Source organism: Callorhinus ursinus, unplaced genomic scaffold (assembly GCF_003265705.2).
Source record: "Callorhinus ursinus isolate GAN/ISIS: 27379988/994484 unplaced genomic scaffold, GSC_fseal_2.0 scaffold25, whole genome shotgun sequence".
Classification (NCBI taxonomy): domain Eukaryota; kingdom Metazoa; phylum Chordata; class Mammalia; order Carnivora; family Otariidae; genus Callorhinus; species Callorhinus ursinus.
The window spans coordinates 39,849,514-39,860,249 of record NW_027397087.1 but is presented as its reverse complement, the minus strand read 5'-3'; the positions used below and the strand labels follow the sequence as shown (position 1 = coordinate 39,860,249).

The 10,736-nt window shown below is 36.5% G+C and overlaps 1 protein-coding gene across 18 annotated transcripts in view; it reads right to left on the bottom strand.

Annotated features, from left to right (window-relative positions):
* Positions 1-10,736, bottom strand: part of PEAK1 (pseudopodium enriched atypical kinase 1) — a 361,282-nt gene that overhangs the window by 222,078 nt on the left and 128,468 nt on the right. The window contains exon 3 of one of the 18 annotated variants that reach the window (XM_073877411.1): positions 3,733-3,816. The exons of the other annotated variants lie outside the window; for them this stretch is intronic. The gene's annotated coding sequence lies outside the window, so the exon portion shown is untranslated. The remainder of the gene's footprint in view (positions 1-3,732; positions 3,817-10,736) is intronic. 18 annotated transcript variants of the gene reach the window in all.

Genomic DNA, 10,736 nt, shown 5'->3' with positions numbered 1-10,736 from the left:
GAATATTATGCAGCCATCAAAAGGAATGAGATCTTGCCATTTGCAACAACGTGGATGGAACTGGAGGGTGTTATGCTGAGTGAAATAAGTCAATCAGAGAAAGACATTTATCATATGACCTCAGTGATATGAGGAATTCTTAATCTCAGGAAACAAACTGAGTGTTGTTGGAGTGGTGGGGGGTGGGAGGGATGGGGTGGCTGGGTGATAGACATTGGGGAGGGTATGTGCTATGGTGAGCACTGTGAATTGTACAAGACTGATGAATCACGGATCTGTACTTCTGAAACAAATAATGCAATATATGTTTAAAAAAAAAAGAAGAAGAAGATAGCAGGAGGGGAATAATGAAGGGGAGCAAGTCAGAGGGGGAGACGATGGACTCTGAAAAACAAACTGAGGGTTCTAGAGGGGAGGGGGGTGGGGGGATGGGTTAGCCTGGTCATGGGTATTAAAGAGGGCACATTCTGCGTGGAGTACTGGGTGTTATGCACAAACAATGAATCATGGAACACTACATCAAAAACTAATGATGTAATGTATGGTGATTAACATAATAAAAAATTATTTAAAAAAATAAAAAAAATAAAACCAAGGACAATGTTATACCTTTTTTTGTATGCAGCTATTTACCTGTAGGGCAATCTGTATTTAAATAGGGATAAATTACTTGAAAAGAAATGAATCCTAGATAGTTTTCCCTTCAAGTCAACTTAAAATGTCTTGAAACTTAAACTCTTTGTTTAAAAAAAAAGTAAATTTTGGGGTGCCTGGGTGGCTTAGTCAGTTAGGCTTCCAGCTCTTGATTTTGGCTCAGATAGTGATCTCAGGGTTATGAGATCATGAGAAGCCTGTTTGAGATTCTCTCCCTCCCTCTCCCTCTGCCCCTCCCCATGCTCATACTCTCTCTCAAAAAATTTTTAAATTAAACATTTTTTAAATAAAAAAAGTCTGTAGGCACATGAAATCTGAGGATAGGATGAAAAAAAAAGAAGAAATGGACTAGGTTTTTACCTCAAAAGTCCCAGTGATAGTGCTTTTCAAACTACAAAATTTTGTAATTTGTAATGTAATGCTTTGAAAATTACAATGGATAAATATTTGTGGATATCATTATAACCAATAGCATTAACAAAATAAGTATACCCCAAATTTCAATTACAGACATACTTCAGAAATAATGTGGGCTTGGTTTCAGACCACTGCAATATCACAGTAAAGCGAGTCAAGTGACTCTTTTGGTTTCCCAGTGCATAAAAAAGTTATGGTTACGCTATACTACAGTCTATTAAGTGTGCAATAGTATGATGTCTAAAAATAAAAAATACTTTATGGCTAGAAAAGGCTAACTGTCATCTGAGGTTTCAACAAGTTATAATCACTGATCACAGATCACCATTAAGAAATATAATAAAGAAAGTTTGAAATTTTGCAAGAATAAACAGAATGTGACACGGAGACATGAAGTGAGCAAACGCTGTTGGAAAAATGGCGCTGTTGAAAAAAAGACTTACTTGATGCAGGGTTACCACAAACCTCCAATTTGTTTAAAAAAAAAAAAAAGTAGTTACCTGAGAAGTGCAATAAAGCAAAGCACAATGTTAACAAGGTATGCCTGTACTCCTGGCCCTTATTTTTTTGTCTGTGTTAAGTTTCAGATAACTAATCTTTGTAAGGAAAACAAATTGATTGAATTTATATTATTGAAGAAAAAAATGGTCCTTCAATTCAAATATTTTTAAAACCCTACAGTTGCTGATTTACTAATATTCAATGATTAAAGTTTACCCCCTTTTTCTCATCTATACCATTAAATAAAAACAAAATTTATGACAGATTATTAGATTTCCTCAGAAGTTTTGCACAACTTTTGCTTACCAATATTCTCATCACAAACTGGGGCAACTGCAGAATATTTAAGTAGGTCATCTAGCTGCAAATCATAAAGAATCCTAGCAGATAATTTACCAGAAGAGTACTTGCTGCCTCTTGTACTTTAATGATTGACCTCTTAGGTAAAGAAGTCTTTCCCATGGAAAACAAAAACTTCTCTGCCATGTTCTTCTTTACATTGCACAATATCCTACCTCTAGGAAATTAGTACATGACGTGACTGTCACTTCCTATAACCAAGATATTTGTGCACCTGGATGAGCCCAAAGCAGAGAGATTTCAGATCTTAGAAGCTCAGATGTACCAATCTTCTTATAATATTAGCTTTCGGTGGAATTGGGGAAGATAGCTTGAATAAAAAGAAAATTGGTTGCAAAGGAGGAATTCTGCTATAAATAGGCAGAATTTTCTATTTTTCTGGCAGCCACAGGATCTAACAGTATTAAAAAAAAAAATCTGTGAGCTGGGAAGGATTTCTCCTATGAAGTATACCAGGCAATACATCATGTCAATCACTCTCAGTTCGCCCCCAGCCACCCGCAGCACAGTGGATTTAGTAACAGTTTTTCAAATGGTAACAGATTTCAAAAGTCCCCAAAAGTGGGCAGTGATCACTACAGCTATGCAGTGCATGCTACATTTTTTAAATTATGGGAAAGAAAATGAAATTGATTTTGCTATTTAATGATTAGGTTTCCTCCTTGCTGTGTGATTTCAATTCAAGATTAACACGGTATCTTTCATTTACATCACATCCCAAATCTCTATTGAGTAGAGAACAGGAATTGAATAATATAGGCAAGGCATTTACTTCTCGCTCAATGAGAAATTAATGCCAATATTTTCCAACCTTTTAAGATTATTCAACATTCATTTCACAGCAAACATTTATTGAAACTAATGTATTTCAGGGACTTTAATCAATTCTTCCATCATCCAAAGAATATAAGCACTGTATTTAAAATTGTTAAAGTACTTTTAAATTTTTAATTTTTTTTAAAGATTTTATTTATTTATTTGACAGAAAGAGACACAGTGAGAGAGGGAACACAAGTAGGGAGAGCGGGACAGGGAGAAGCAGGCCTCCCACCAAGCAGAGAGCCCAATGTGGGGCTTGATCCCAGGACCCCGGGGCCATGACCTGAGCCAAAGGCAGATGCTTAACAACTGAGCCACCCTGGCGCCCCAAAATTTTTAAACTACTCTTAATCACATGATTTTCAAGGAGGTAGTTGTTGTTTTTAATGTTATGTTTTAGCCTTTCAACTTTTAAATGAAGAAAACTCAGCCATTTTAAGAGTTTAACAACTATACCATAATTGTCAGAGATTCTAGCTACCTTCAGTTTTAAACTAGACTAACACAGACCCAAGATGTATTGTTGGTTTAGAAGTGATTACATATGTAACTAGCCACATAGGAGAGAACAGTCATCTTTAGCATTTTTTTTAAATAAAAAAACACAGTTATTTCAGGTCAGTCACAACCATAAATCTGCCTTTCGAACATATTTATTATTAAGGAAAAAAGTACTATAGCTTCTGTTCTTTGGTATCTTTAATTCCAACTTTGAGAAGACCCAGTAACTGTTCCTTTTCACATTTCTTACATAAACACTGATTGCTGGGTGGAATACAATGGGTTAAATGGTCCTTTTAAAATTATCTTTTCTAAAACTCTTAATTCAAAAAAGCATAAGGAGACCATATGCCTTAAGATGTCAAGGACCACAGTTTAGGGTAGCAGAATGGTACAGCTATAGTCTATAAATTCTATCTTAAAATTTCTCTCTTTTCCTCATCATTGGTAGTTTCTCCTCAGTCAATGTTTTTTCCATACCTCTACAATACTGTCCCTCCTATGTGCTTCTGTGATGTTAGCAGGGCCCACAGGGAGCTAAACTTCAAACATTCCTGGCAGTACCTAGGCAGGACAAGATTGTACAAAGTGGTAATAGTTGGCCCTTCTATTCCCTTCTTTCCCTACCCAGCCCCCTGCCAGCAGGACCCAGCAGGGAGCTAAACTTCCACCCCCACCCTTGGCAAAGAGGCAAGCCAAGGAAAAGCACTAACTACCAAAATTCACTCAATATGAAGTTTCCAAGACTATAAGATTTTTTTTATTACAAAAAATTTTTCCACAAACTCTTTCTCCTAGAATTAATACTTGATCTTAATAGTTCCCTTTAATGTACTCAATTTTCCTCAAGGTCTGGGGATCTTTAGTTGATCAGAGCTATTCTGAAGAAATTCTTCCTCTCATCCCCATATTGACTTTTATTTTAAACTTTTAAAGATAATTTAAAAAAATAATTTCAAACTTACAGAAAAGTTCAAGAATAATATAAAGAATCTTTTTTCCAAACCATTTCAGGGTAAATTGCTGATACTGTGTCTGATCATCCCTGAAAACTTAGGTTTGTAATTCCTTTAATAAGGACATTTTCCCAAATAACCATGATATAATCATCAAAATCAACAAATCAACAATTATATCCTGTAATCTCTATGCCCTATTCAAGGTTCATCTATCATCCCACTAATGTCTTTTGTAGCAAAAGGTCCAGATTTAGTATCACGGGTTGCATTTAATTGTCACGTTTCTATAGTCTCTAACTCTGGAACAATTAGTTCTTGAGTTTTTTCCTTGACTTTCATGATCTTTTACATTTTGAAAATTATAGGCCAGGTATCTTCTAGAAAGTCTCTCAATTTGGAAATCTCTGATGTTTCCTCAATTCGATTTGTTATAGATTTTGGTAGAAGAATCATAGAAATGATCTCCTGGTCCTCATACTGCCTCCTATCAGGTAGTGCATGATTTTATTTTGTTCCATTACTATTAACATTAGCTGTCATCACCTGAGTGGCGTTAGTATCTGCCAGGTTTCCCACTGTGAAGTTCCTCTTTCTTCCTTAGTAATTAATAGATTTTTGTGAGTAGATGCTTTGAGACTACACAAACAGCCCATTCCTCATTAAACTTTCACCCATTAGTTTTGGCATCTACCAATATTTCATGGAAAACTGATTATACCACACTGGTTCCCAAATTGTCATTTTCCTAATTCTGTTCTTCCTTTTCTTCTCTCCATTAATTTATTATGTCACTACAGACTCATGAATGGTCTATTTTATTCAGTGGGCTATAATTTGATAAAATGAGTATTATATGATCTCAAACTTTTCAAAAACTAGCCAGTGAGTACTCCTTCAAGATCGCTTCTGTATCCTTTAGATATAACCCCTCTTTGAGCAATTCCTTACATTTTGGTACAGGAAGATGTGTTCAGCACATCTTGTCCTATTCTTTCTCTGCCCCAGCCCTAGAATCAGCCATTTCTCCAAGGAGTCCTAGCACAGACACCTACCTTCCTAGGCCCCATCCTGTGACTTCTGGACTGATTATCCAGGAAGGAAAGAAAGCACTAAGAAAGCCAAAGTGCTACTTTGTTTAGAAGGTGTGACTTGCCCTGATTTCCTCTGTAACTGAATTGGTCTGTTTCCCCAATAGCTTATCTGCTTGAATGGCAAGGCTGACTACACACAGTTTAAGGAACTGAGACCTGTAAAATAGGCAAACTTCTCCCAGCACATAGCTGCAAAAGTAAGGAAATCCTTGCTCTGAAGGTGGAATATTCTGGGTTCATTTTATTCCCAGAAAAGGTACCTTTTCCTTTTCTTTCTTTTTTTACTACATCTTTTATTTTGTAACAGTTTTAGATGTGTAGACAAACTATGAATATAGTTCGAAGAGTTCCCGTGTGTCCCACACCCAGTTTTCCTTATTAACATCTTATATTAGTATGATACATTTGTCACAATTTTTCTCTTCCCTCCTGTCATCATTTGTTACAATTAGTGAACCAATACAAATACATTATTATTAACTAAAGTTAATACTTTATTCAGATATCCTCTAGTTTTCCTCCAATGTTCAATATGTTTGAGGATCCCATCCAGAATATCATATTACATTTAGTAATTATGTATCATTAAGCTACTCTTGGTTGTGACAGTTTCTTAGAACTTCCTTTTCTTTGATGACGATTAATTTCCTGTGGCTGCTGTAACAAATTAAACAAACTTAATGCCTTAAAATACAAAAACCCAGAAATTTACTACATGATCCAGTAATACCACTACTGGGTATTTATCCAAAGAAAATGAAAATACTAATTCGAAAATTTATCTGCATACCTATATTTAATGCAGCATTATTTACAATAGCCAAATATGGAAGCAACCCAAGTGTCCATCCATAGATGAATGGATAAAGAGGATGTGATATATATGTACAATGGAATATTTCCTCAGCCATTAAAAAGAAGGAGATCTTGCCATCTGCAACAACATGGACAGAGCTAGAGCATATAATGCTAAGTGAAATAAGTCAGAGAAAGACAAATACCATACGATGTCACCTGTGGAATTTAAGAGACAAAACAAATGAACAAAGGAAAAGAGAGACAAACCAAAAGAGAAAATCTTAACTATAGAGAACAAACTGACGGTGACCAAGAGCGGTGGGGTGGGGTGGAGGAACGGGGGAAGGATGGGTGCAACAGGCGAGGGGAATGAAGAGTACATACTTACTGCCATGAGCATGGAGTAATGTAGAAAACTGAATCACTACAATGTACACCTGAAACTAATGTAACACTGTACTTTACAGGAATTAGGAAAGAAACCAGAAATTCATTCTCTTTCAGTTTTAGGAGTCATAACCCTAAAATCAAGATCTCCGAAGGGCCACGCTCTCAGAAAGCTCTCCGGGAGAGCCGTTCCTTGTCTCTTCCAGCTTCTGACGGCCACAGGCATCCCCGGGCTTATGGCACGTCCCTCCGATTTCTGCCTCCATCTTCTCTGTGTCTGTGCTTCTGTTTCACGAGGAACATGTCACTGGATTCAGAGTGTACCAGGATAATCAAGGATGATTCGTAAGATTCTTAATCTAAATATATCTGCAACGACTCTTTTTCCAAATAAGGTCAAATTCACAGGTTCTGGAGGTGTTAGCACTAGGGCATATTTGGACGGGGAGGGGGCGGGGGGGAGAATATCACCATTCAACCTACTACAATGATCTTGACAGTTTTAAGGATTACTGGTTAGATATTTTATAGAAGTGTGATTTGATTCCTCATGATTAGACTGGGATAATGTGTTTGAGGGAGGAGGAGGACAGGTAATGTATCGGTTTTATCCTATCAAATCAAGGGTACAAACTTGATAACCTGGCATGAGGCAGAGTTTGTCAGGTTTCTTCATGATACTGCACTCTCTGAAAAAAAGTCACTATCAAGAGTTCAACTTAAGAGGTGGAAAGTTATACTTCCTTGAGGGTAGAGTATCTAAATAAATTATTTGACATTTTTCTGCACCAGAGATTTGCCTATTCTCCCTTGGAATCAACATTAATCATTTGTTTATATCAGTGAAGACAAATGGATATTTCTTTATACTTTGGGTTTTAACGCAATACTACTTTATTTATTCTGTTCCTCAAAGTGTTCCAGGTTTGGACGTTGGGAGATCTTTCAGTTGGCCCTTCTGTCCCTTTGGTGCACTCCTGGTAGTGTGCGCGTGTGTGTGTGTGTGTGTGTGTGCAGATACATCTTTTAAAGTACTTTCTTAGTTTTTGCACTACAAGATGATCTGTGCTCACCTTGAATACTTCCTGCCTCTGTGTGTGTGTGTGTAGATACATCTTTTAAAGTACTTTCTTAGTTTGGGGCACTACAAGATGATCCGTGCTCACCTTGAATATTTCCTGCCCCAGCACAAGAATCAGTCACTTCTCTAAGAAGCTCTCATTTCTCTCATTGGATAATGGTATTAGAAACCAAGCAAGATCTGGGCATGAGGTGTGGTCATTGTTACTGGGATTTCATTGCTTCTAGGCCCTCTCAGCTGACAGAGCCATATAACTGTGTTTACTAACCTGTGCATATACACACATATCTATGAACATTTCTATATGTAATTATCCATATCTGTATTAAGCTAAACATGAGTTCATACTAATTAATGTCTGTCTCCAACTCTAATCCAATAGCACATGGATCATACCAGCTTCTTCTCCTTGCTTACCTATAACCCCACTACAATAGTAGAAAAATGTACAGTAGTTTCAAAATTGTTAACCCTTACCCTGAAACCCCCTGTATGAGAGTATAGTGTTTACATATATGGTTCCTTTTCCCTTTTAGTCTTACAGATTCCACTCATTTCCAAAATTACTTAGATCAGCACTTTACTCCTCCACCCCTTTCAGCAACATTGTTTCATATATTCGTAATACTTTTACATTCTTTTGTCACATTTTACACTCCATCCTAGGATCCCTGATCATATAAATGAAGTTTTAAAAATTTATATATATTAGAATCCACTCTTTCTGCTATAAAGTTCTTTAGGTTTTAATAAATACTTAACGTCTTATATTCACCGTTACAGTATTATACAAAATACCCTAAAAAAGGGACACCTGGATGGCTCAGTCGGTTAAGCGTCTGCCTTCGGCTCAGGTCATGATCCCAGGGTTCTGGGATCAAGCCCCGCATCGGGCCCTCTGTTCAGCAGGGAGCCTGCTTCTCCCTCTCCCTGCGCCTGCCGCTCTGCCTACTTCTCCTCTCTCTCTCTCTCTCTCTCTCTCTCAAATAAATAAATAATCTTTAAAAAAAACATCCTAAAAAAACCCCTGTGCTTCACCTAATCAACCTTCCCCCCAACTTGTTGCTCCCCTCAGCTCTTGGCAATATTGATCTTTTCACTGACTCTTATTTTTGCCTTTTCCAGAATGTCATATAATGGGATTTGTACAGAATGTAGCATTTTCAGACTGGCTTCTTTAACTCAACAGTATGCATTTAAGATTCATCTATGTCTTTTCACAGTTTGATAGCTCTTTTCTTTTTATCACCAAATAATATTCCATTTATGGATGTACCAAAGTTTATTCATTCACCTACTGAACTTGGCTGCTTCTGGTTTGGGGTTGGATTATGAACAAAGCTACTATAAATGTGTGCAGGTTTGGTAGATAAGAGTTTTCAAATTAGTTGTGTAAATACTTAGGAGTGTGTTTGCGGATTCATATGGTGAGACTACATTTAGTTTTGTAAGAAACATCAAACTGTTTTCCAAAGTAGCTATACCATTCTGCATTCTCACCAGCAAAGAATGAAAATTACTATTGCTCCACATCCTTGCCAGAATTTGCTTTTGTTGGTGCTTTAAATGTTAGCCATTCTGACAGGTATGTAATAGTATCTCATTATTGTTTTAATTTGCAATTCCCTCATAACCTATGATGTTGAACATTTTTATATACTTATTTGCCACCTATACATCTTCTTCGATGAAATGTCTCTTCAAATCTTTTGTTCATTTTTTTAATAGAGTTGATTTGTTTACCATTGAGTTTTAAGAGTTTTCTACATATTTTGGATACAAATCCTTTATCAGATGTGTTTTGCAAATATTTTCTCCCCATCTGTGGCTTGTCTTTTCAGTCTCTTAAGAGTGTCTTGCATTGCACAGAAGTTTTCAATTTTAATTAAGCCCAACTTATCCATTTCTTTTCTTGCCTGGATCACATTACTAGTATTTTATTTTATTTATTTATTTTTATTTTTTAATTTTAAAGGGGGAGGGGCCAAGGGAGAGGAAGAGAGAGAATCTTAAGCAGGTTCCACACCCAGCCTCATGCAGGGCTCAATCTCACAATCCTAAAATCATGACCTGGGCCAAAATCAAGAGTTGGACACTTAACTGACTGAGACACCTAGGCATCCCATTACTAATGTATTTTAAAACTCATTGCCAAACCCAAGAGTCATATCAACTTTCTCCTATGGCTTCTTCAATAAGTGTTACAGTTTTGCATTTTAAAATTTGGTATATGATTGATTTTGTGTTATACACAAAATTAATACATATGTTCCAGCACCATTTATTGAAAAGACTATCCTTTGTCCATTGAATTGTCTTTGCTCTTTTGTCAAAGATCCGTTGACTAGATTTGTGTGGATTTATTTTGGACTCTCTATTCTGTCCTGTTAATTAATGTGTCATTCTTTTGTCAATACCACTGTGTCTTGATTCCTGTAGCCTTAACATTGAGTCTTGAAATCAGGTAGTGTGACTAGTCCAAATTTGTTCCTTTTCTTTGTTCATCTTCAGTATTGTGCTGGCCTTACTAGGTCTTTTGTTTTCCATATAAACTTAAGAATTAGTATGATGTTATCTACAAAATGGCTTACTGGGATCTGGATTGGGACTGGATTGAGTCTATAGACTAAAATGGAAAAATGGAAAAAACTGATATTTTAACAGTATTGAGTATTCTAATCCACAGACACAGATTATCTCCCTGTTTATAGAGATCTTCGATTTTTTTAATCAGTGTTTTATAGTTTTCCACCTATAGATCTGTATACATTTTCTTAGATCTATACCTTAGCATTTCATTTTAAAGGATGCTTTTATTTATTTGAGAGACAGAGAGAACAGGCGGAGGAGGAGCAGACGGACAAGCAGACTCTCTGCTGAGCAGGGAGCCTGATGCAGGACTTGATCCCAGGACCCTGAGATCATGACCCGAGCCAAAAGGTAGACGCTTAACCGACTGAGCCACCCAGACGCCCCATGGAGGATGTTTTTTAAATGGGATTTTCTGAGACTAAAAGGTTTGAGAAAACTTATACAAATCACCTAACCTACTTGGACTTGGTGATTATTTGTACACATGTATAGTAGTTCCTGCACTTATCACTATAAAGGGTTATTATAATGATGAAATGACAATATATGGAAAAATTTATATGACAATTAGAAATC